At 37.2% G+C, this 9,734-nt stretch overlaps 1 protein-coding gene across 3 annotated transcripts in view; it reads left to right on the top strand.

Annotated features, from left to right (window-relative positions):
- Positions 1 to 593: 593 nt before the first annotated feature.
- LOC141331460 (fucolectin-5-like) overlaps positions 594 to 9,734 on the top strand; it is a 71,349-nt gene continuing 62,208 nt past the window's right edge. For all 3 annotated transcript variants that reach the window (XM_073836510.1, XM_073836509.1, XM_073836508.1), the window contains exon 1: positions 594 to 782. The gene's annotated coding sequence lies outside the window, so the exon portion shown is untranslated. The remainder of the gene's footprint in view (positions 783 to 9,734) is intronic.

Here is a 9,734-nt window from a genome sequence, read left to right as displayed (position 1 = left end):
ACAGTAAAAATCCTCAGAATATAGAAAGAAATAAAACTGTTAGGTTTCGTGTCTGTAAATGCAGCTGAAGTGGAAATAAAAATCATTTTGAGAAAAACAGCCTTAAATGTTTTTTTTTATTAAATTAGGTAATTAAAATCTTTAGACACAAAAAGGTAAAGTGCAATCAAATAAATAATTCATATTGTATTTTCGATGTTTTCTTTTCAGTAGTATGAAACAATTTTGTGAAGTGTAAACATACAACACTAGAAGAGAAAATGTTAAACCTATATATAGCTTACTGAAGCTGTAATCTAACTATACATTAACTATGAATAATTAACTAAACACGTAACCCAAGACAGGACTATACAAGCACTTTACATAATACTATACACAACTTGATGGGTGAGTGAGGGTGCAGGATGCAGGAAAAGATTTGTGGGACTCCCACAAAATATAAATATCTAAAAAAAAAAAAAAAAAAGGTTTCTATTACACAAAAGCAGCAAGAACAAACTGTATAACATGTATGATTAGTGTTGTAAAGGCCCCTTTAAGAGAGGGCTTTTATTCTGACATCGTTTGTCACTTTCCGGTTAGAGCAACCTCGTTAGTTAAACTGTTGTTGACTGCTGAAATGATCTGTTTGGTCGATCTCTTTAAAGGACATTCATACCTGTTAACTTAACTGCATCACCTGCACATGTATAGACATGTCTGTGGCCGTTGTTTCTGTTAGTCTATCTTAATGGGATAAGTGACTTCAGTACCTCAGGTGAGGACAGAAACGACAGCGGGTAAGTTTCTACTCAAATACTTTGTTCAATAGGTGATTGTTACATTTAGTTGCTGCTAAAAAGCACTCAATAATAATATATAAAAAAAAAAAAATCTTGATCTTCCCTTTCTAGCCTGTACTCATCTAATAACGCCTGATATATGGTATTTTTGAGCACTTCCTAATGTTGATCTGCCTCTTTAGGATGAATCACTTGTTGTATTCCCAATTGTAAGTCGCTTTGGATAAAAGTCTCTGCTAAGTGAATAAATGTAAATGTTATTGACTGCTTAAGATGTAATGATCTTAAATGCTGCTTAAGATGTAATTATTTAATCTTTATTGAGCTGTATATCACAGGTTTTGGCTTTTCGATAATACTTGATATTTAGAGGTTTTTATGCAAACGCGATCGCATTCTGATGTGCAGTGATTATGCCCATATATGTGATATAAGTTTATCATGTCAGACGATCACTTATGGCTTCATATGTTGAATGTGATGCTTTACTTGTATATTCTATTAGAAATGTTATTAATCAGGATTTAGTAAGCTTGAGCTGCCTTTCTATACCCACAGGTGTTTATAATTGTGTATGCATAATTAATGCTAGTTATTTATTATTGCTGCTTGTATCTCTTGTGCTCCAGACTAACACTTCTACTGGCTGCAATTGACAATCTCTTATCAATACAACATTTAAAGCCAAATCAACTGTCTTCTCTTCTTTGAAGAACGATTGGGTGTTTTCCGACGCCATAGTTCAAACGAACATTCGCAAACAGTGTCGCAAACGTATGTGGTTGGAACTACAGCTCTCAACCTGTGGTTAGAAGCATCGTTTCTTGTTAGTAAGACACAAGGGCTTTATAAATTTTGTTTTTGGGCACAATTTGCAGGCTAACATACAGTATAATATATATCCTCTATTTAATCTAAATATTAATGCATTTTAATCTATGTATCCTCTATGAGCACCATCTATGATTAGTGCGCATGTGCACAAATGCCTGAGTGAATCCCGGAGTATGACGTAAGAGATAACCTGTGATGAACCAAACATCAAATAAAGCGTAATGAAAAAAAAGTAAATTAGTCTTTATGTGCCATGTTCAATATAGCTGCATATTTGAGATCTCTAATCAGTTAAATAGCTGAAGTTATTACTCAGTGATATCAATAACAATGGCCCTACATTGTTGAACTAATGTGGTTCAAACGACGGAGATGCGAACATGTTCGGGAAACAGCCGTGACTAGCCAGTTTGTTTCCACAACAATGCATCATACTATGGAGGTTAACCAGCGAGTTACATCGATGTACGGGGAATGCACCCCTGGTCCTTATCCTTTCAGCCAGGTGCTCCCATCTCTGGTGGTAACAGTGTTTGTCCTGATGGGTTTGCAGATCCTGTCATCCAGTTATCAGCCTCTCCATCCTGCTGTGTGCCCTCCACATGTCCCTTCCCTACATTCAGCAGCTGATTCAATTTCCTCTGCCAATCTCAGTGAGCTACAGCACCTGCGCCATGAGCATGCAGCCTTCGAAGCTGACGTGAGAGAGATGAGGGCAGTTCACGCAGAAGTTCAAGAGTTAGTTCAAGCAGCACGGTCCCTTTAAGCAGACCTTTGCCAACCCATAGGTCAACCTCTTCCCTAGTGTAAGCTTCAGCTGTGCGGCTGTCCAGTACTCCAGTAAAGCCCTGTGTATCCATTCCTGTAGTCAATGGTGATCCATTCCCAGATCTTACTCCACTGCCTCGGCCGGAGCCTGAAGTAGCCTTAGCTAGACAGTTATGTGGCGTTGAGTTGTCTGACGCAGCTGCTTCCTATCAGCCTGTAGTCCTCGGGTCTCAGACGCATCCTTGGTTCTCCCTTCCACTTGTGCGCGCCCTCCAGAGCCTAGTGTTTCTGATGATGGTAAGTTCCCTCTGCCTCCTACTCTTCAAGACCTTATAGAGACTTGCTCACTCCTCATGTCATGCCCTTGCCTGCCCACCGCCAGTCTGTGCCTGCCTATTCTAGAGTTCCAGTCTCATTTACTTAGTCAGAGCCTAGAGTGCGTACTGTAGTCCCTTTCTCTGAATCTGTGTAACGTGGTCCTAGTAGCGATCCCTGAGTTTAATAACTTTGTCTAACTAGTAAATGATGTGCAAGTTTTGTCACAGTAACACAATAACAGTGAAAGAAAGACTTACTCATGTAAATGTCTTCTCCTTATGGATTTACGTCTCATTGCGTTTTTCTTCGAATGAGGTAAAAATCAGACTTAATCCTCACAGCGTGTCTTCTTAGGGGCCGTTCACATGAAGCGTCTTTTGCGCGCGCAAGTTCGTTATTTCAAATGGAGACGCGCGGCTTGCGCGCGCATATTGGAAGCGACGCGGTCGCGACGCGCACGCGGTCGCGACGCGTTCGTTTTTTCCAGGCGCGTCTGCGCCGCATCGAGATAAAAACATCTCAACTTTTCAGAATGCAGCAAGCGCACCGCAGCTTGGAGCTAGAGCGCAGCTGATGGTTGCTTAGAAACGGCAGACGCTTCCGGGGCGCAAGCGCCCGGGCGCTTTGTTGACAAGGAAGAAAGCGGCGCGCCTAGCGTTTTCCACGCGTTTTTAGGCGCGACATGTGAACGGCCCCTTACACAATCAAAAAGTAGCCAGATGAACTTGAAGGAAACTCGCTGCTTTGTTACAGTGAAGTAGGCGTTTACCTCCCACGCTTTGCGCACATGGCTAATTTAATTATAATATGAACGCGGAATAGCTCGTATATCAAGTTTCGTATATCATATCAAGCTTTCTGTAGACATATTGCTCATGTCTCTGTTGTGTATTGGCTGAGTTATAGTATATTTGAGTTATAGTATATAATGATGCGTTTTTGAATGAATTGGGGAATGAATGGGGATTCTGTACTCAGATACCCCACGTACTGTAAGCTATGAGTCAATGGAACTAAGTATCCAAGTGTCTCATTTGCCACTGTGTGTCTCTCTGATAGTCAGGTATGCATCTGCCACTCTTATGATTCTTTGAGTGAATGATGTTATATATTTATCTAAATTGAAACTGAATTGGATTCTCATTTTTTAATTGTGCCATTGGCATGATACACTTTTTTTTTATGACAAACTGAAGGCTCAGGAATGGATGGAGCAGTAGGCTCTTCCTCTGAGACCTCCTGATTTCTGCCTATCACTGAAGTTAACAAGTTGTGTATGTTTTTTGTGAAAAGCAAGCAGTAGGCGACTAGCAAAGAGGGTATTCCTCTACAACCTCTGATTAATAATTAGCCTGGTGAGTTTGTGTTGTATGATCCACATAAAGGCCAATGTGAGACATAAAAGCGACATTAGGTCCCTGATGAATGGATAATTAAAATATGGTCTAGAATGATCAAATGTTTAAATTAATTCGTAATCTACATTTGTGATCACTTCTGATTAGAAATGCAGTCTAAATTTAATGATCACTTAAAATTGGAGTCAGATTAATAAGGAGTTAGATTAAAATTAAAACTAAATCAAGTGAACTTTGCAGAAGCGCTGTGAAAAGACCGAACATGCATTAAACCTTCAACCAGGTCGCTGGACTCCGCCTTTGGGCAGGCAAGTGGATCCTTACACTCTGATGATTTTTTTTTTCTAAGTGATATTCAATTGTAGTTCAGCTTCTTTGCACCACTCAAAAAACTCATTCTGGTCATTACTGTCATCACAGTCTGCACTCGTTAACAAAGATAGAAAGACTGTGTCATCTGCATATTTAACTACATGACATTTGTCCTGAGTGCTGCAACATTCATTTGTGTATAGTGTAAAGAAAATTGATGACCGTACACATCCCTGAGGAGATCCAGCTGATGTAACGAGTGGACTGTATCTGACAACACTCCATTCAGCATGACTCCCTGCTGCCTACATGTAGGGGTGTAAATCGGAGCCTTCAAGACGATTCGATACGATACCGATTTCTTAAGCCAACGATTCGATTATTTTCGATACTTCAGAATTCCCTGTGATACGATGCGATTCGATCCGATCCGATTCAATATTAGATATTTTTACATGATATCTATTAAGTTCCAAATAAATCAACAAAAATGGTAAATAATTTGCCTTTTATTGAGAATACAGAAGCAGTATTCTATTCACATAATGTGTATGTTCCACTAAAGCAGTTGTGCTCAATGCACTGCAAATAGAACAGCAAATATAAGTTACTGCATCTACAAAGTGCAAGCAGATAAATTGTAATAATAAAAAAAAACTTAGTGCATGTCTACTATTGCCAATTAGCCTATTCATCGTTTTAAAAAAGTTTCTTTCATACAAAATTGGTTACATTTTGAAAATACAATTTGCATCTTATTAAGAGGTAATGGTCACACATCCTCTGCAGTAGATGAACTGCAAATAGAATACTAATCCACAAAATCAGTTCAAAATCATCGCTCTTGAAAGTCAGACAACGTGAGGTCTGTGAACATGAACTACATCATAGACGGACGGACTGTGAAACGAAAGTAAGGCGTGTGAAGAAGAAGACAGTGAGGTTAGTGCCACCCGCAGCTTAGGAGTAGGTAGTACGCTTAATACATCGGAGCAGACAGTAAAAGAAAGGTCGGAACGGATTCTAAAAATAGACAAGTGAACAAACAGGCGGCAAAAAAAAAAACACATTAATCGATATTCTCGCGGACGAATCGATGCATTGAATCGGCGGCTGCATAATCGATGCATCGATACGAATCGATTAATATTTACACCCCTACCTACATGTCAAGAAGTTAAAAATCCATAAAACCAAACTGTGACTCACATTGAATTCACATCTAAGTTTTTTGGCTAAAATGGTAGAATTCATTGTGTTGAACGCAGAGGAAAAATCGACAAACTGAATTCTAGCAAATGCACCTCCACTCAAAGTGCTGATTTAGGAGGAAAAGCTTGGCAACTGCAGAGAGTCTAATTTATGACCCGTAACTGTAACAAGTTGTGACTTCACCTCCTTCTCTAACGCTTTCATGGCTAAGGAAGTTAGTGCAATGGAAAATCATTAAGAGTTTAACGGTAACACTTTAGAATAATGGGCCGTTGTTAACAAGTAACTATGCAGGAAGTAATAGGTAGTTCTACATTAACACTTAACTTAATACTATTAACTAATAGAAAAGAAAGATTAACTAAGCAGTAGGTAATTGCTCATTTTGGACAAAGGTAGTCCCTTATTAGGTATTTGATAATTACTAAAGAAAAAATTGTCATTGAGAACTACTTGTGAACTGTGACCAATTCATAAAGAATAACTAATTAATTATCACAACAGTAACATTTATAAAATCAACAATTAGGTTCTTTGTGCAAACTAATTTATGAAAACCACCACCATCACCGGTTGAAGTACTGGTTGAAATTGTGACTCTGACCAAAATATGAATGGATGTGTTCTCTGTTCATTTCAAACAAACATATAATTTATTTAATTAGGATGTAATGCCATCAATGATTGGATTCTCATGATTGGATTATTTCACTATTGTGAGCTGCATTTAGTTCAATGTTGTTGTTTTTTTTTGTTTTTTTTTAGTATTCTGGGGCAGGCTTCTCTTTAGTGTGATAGTAAATATGTTATTTTGCTTCCGTAATGAAGACATTAACTGCATTTATTTTGTTAAGCACAAACACAACATTTTCCACATTACAATGTCTGTTAGAATATCAGTATAGTGCTTCAAAGAAATGCATGGCTGTACAGTATGTCATATAAAATATGATAAAAACTGTTTATTGTAAATTACTTGCAAAATCCATCTTAACCCCTCAATAATAACTCAAGTGTTACCTTGTCAGTCCACATGAACTACTAGTGTGATCTGGCCCATTATTTTAAAGTGAAAAACATCTTAACCCTTCACTAATAACTCAAGTGTTACCTTGTCAGTCCACATGAACTACTAGTGTGATCTGGCCCATTATTTTAAAGTAAAAAACATGTTAACCCCTCAATAATAACTCAATTGTTACCTTGTCAGTCCGCATGAACTACTAGTGTGATCTGGCCCATTATTTTAAAGTGAAAAACATGTTAACCCCTCAATAATAACTCAAGTGTTACCTTGTCAGTCCGCATGAACTACTAGTGTGATCTGGCCCATTATTTTAAAGTGAAAAACATCTTAACCCCTCACCAACATGTCTATATGCAACGTGATCTCATGATAATTCGTATGTATTTACATAAAATGTGGTTCTCCAAAACGTACATTTACTTACGTTTTTCCAGACACTAAAACATACAATACTGACGTATTTACAGCATCTAAACGTACAAATACTTAGTATTTTTAGCATTTTAAGGTCTACAAAATGTTAAACAAGACTACACCTTAAACCATTAAAATAAATGACATTTCTGCAATCGTTTAACCATTCATGTAATATTACCTTCGTTTGCCGTGGTGGGACACAAAAGGCGTTTTCTCCGACATGCTGTGACTAACAATACAACCATAAAATGCACCGAACACGCATCATAATCATAAAATCAAACAATTTTATTTGTACGCTGTAATCCAGATCTTCAGAATTCATACGATTGCGAGGAACAGACCCAAATTCAAGCCTTTATATGACGATCGTGACATCTCCATCCCGAGCAGCGACTCCAGCAGCAACAGCAATAAACCCCGCGCTGCAGTGCATTTAACAATTCAAATACAAACGCACCAGGAAACTACAGGCTTTACGGCAGGAAAATCGAACGTTCATTGGCTCTGGCTCTTGCCAGCATTCGCTACAGATTACGACATGTCGTGTTTCTGGTGAGATTTGTTTGAACGATGCGCAGGCGCCATCACGAAGAGGATCAGGATAATATTTTCAGCCATCAGCAACCTAAATCCTACTCTGTACCTCAAAGAAACCTACTGTCTGTATTCCGCCAGAGACGACTGCGGCTGCAAACACATAGTCATTTGGATTACTTTTTGGTACGGCTGTTGACATTTTTGCAATGAATAAATGATTGCGATTGCACGTTTCCATCTTTCATGTTTTTCTTTATTACTGTACAGAGAGAGTTATGGTTAACGTTAGGTTTAGAGGTAGGAGTGTGATTAGTGACTATAATTTTTTTTATGCTATATTGTTATCAAAATGAGAATATTCCTGCATATTTTGGTCAGTTAACGTTACGTTTTATATATTACATTTTAAATCACTTATTAATATAATGAAAAAATGCATATTTGCTGTAAAATGGTTTAGGTTTGGGGGTAGGTTAAGGGGGCTATCTAAATCGCTTATTAATGAAATGATAAATTTGCATATTTGCTATAAAATTGGTAGGTTTATGTTTGGAGGACATTTTAAAATTAAAGTAAAATTAAACTCTTAAAATAAATTTGGCACAGTAAATATACCTAGCCACAAGCAAGGTAACACTTGAGTTTTTAGTGAAAGGTTAAGATGTTTTTCACTTTAAAATAATGGGCCAGATCACACTAGTAGTTCATGCAGACTGACAAGGTAACACTTGAGTTATTATTGAGGGGTTACGATGTTTTTCACTTAAAATAATGGGCCAGATCACACTAGTAGTTCATGCAGACTGACAAGGTAACACTTGAGTTATTATTGAGGGGTTAAGATGTTTTTCACTTTAAAATAATGGGCCAGATCACACTAGTAGTTCATACAGACTGACAAGGTAACACTTGAGTTATTAGTGAAGGGTTAAGATGTTTTTCACTTTAAAATAATGGGCCAGATCACACTAGTAGTTCATACAGACTGACAAGGTAACACTTGAGTTATTAGTGAGGGGTTAAGATGTTTTTCACTTTAAAATAATGGGCCAGATCACACTAGTAGTTCATGGGGACTGACAAGGTAACACTTGAGTTATTATTGAGGGGTTAAGATGTTTTTCACTTTAAAATAATGGGCCAGATCACACTAGTAGTTCATACAGACTGACAAGGTAACACTTGAGTTATTAGTGAGGGGTTAAGATGTTTTTCACTTTAAATAATGGGCCAGATCACACTAGTAGTTCATACAGACTGACAAGGTAACACTTGAGTTATTAGTGAGGGGTTAAGATGGATTTTACAAGTAATTTACAGTAAACTTGCACTGAAGCACTAGTGCTATTCAGACATTGTACTGTGAAAAATGTTTTTGTACTTTACAAAATAAATGCAGTTAATGTCTTCATTACGGAAGTAAAAGAACATAATTATTTACTATCACACTAAAGAGAAGCCTGCCCCAGAATACTATTAATACTAATACTAAAAAAAACATTGAACATTGAACTAAATGCAGCTCATAATAGTGAAATAATCCAATCATGAGCATCAAATCATTGCTGGCATTACATCCTAATTAAAGAAATGATATTATATGTTTGTTTGAAATGAACAGAGAACACATCCAGTCATATTTTGGTAAGAGTCACAATTTCAGACGGTGATGGTGGTGGTGTTCATAAATTAGTTTGCACAAATAACCTAATTGTTGATTTTATAAATCTTACTGTTGTGATAGTTAATTAGTTATTCTTTATGAATTGGTCACAGTTCACAAGTAGTTCTCAATGACAATTTTTTCTTTAGTAATTATCAAATACCTAATAAGGGACTACCTTTGTCCAAAATTATCACTTACCTACTGCTTAGTTAATCTTGCTTCTATATTAGTTAATAGTATTAAATTAAGTGTTAATGTAGAACTACCTATTACTTCCTGCATAGTTACTTGTTAACAATGGCCCATTATTCTAAAGTGTTACCAGTTTAACTTCTGTTGCTTAGGGATAGGTATTATGTTAGATGTTTTCCATAAGCAGGGAACAACAGCTTGGTCCAGGGATGTCTGAAAAAGTGTGCAAAACACAACACTGCACAGTGTTTAAGTGTTCTCCCACAAATACCATCTGGACCAGGAGCTTTATTAACAGGTGTTGC

Source organism: Garra rufa, chromosome 3 (genome assembly GCF_049309525.1).
Source record: "Garra rufa chromosome 3, GarRuf1.0, whole genome shotgun sequence".
In the NCBI taxonomy this organism is placed as follows: Eukaryota; Metazoa; Chordata; class Actinopteri; order Cypriniformes; family Cyprinidae; genus Garra; species Garra rufa.
This window is presented reverse-complemented; position numbering and strand designations above follow the sequence as displayed.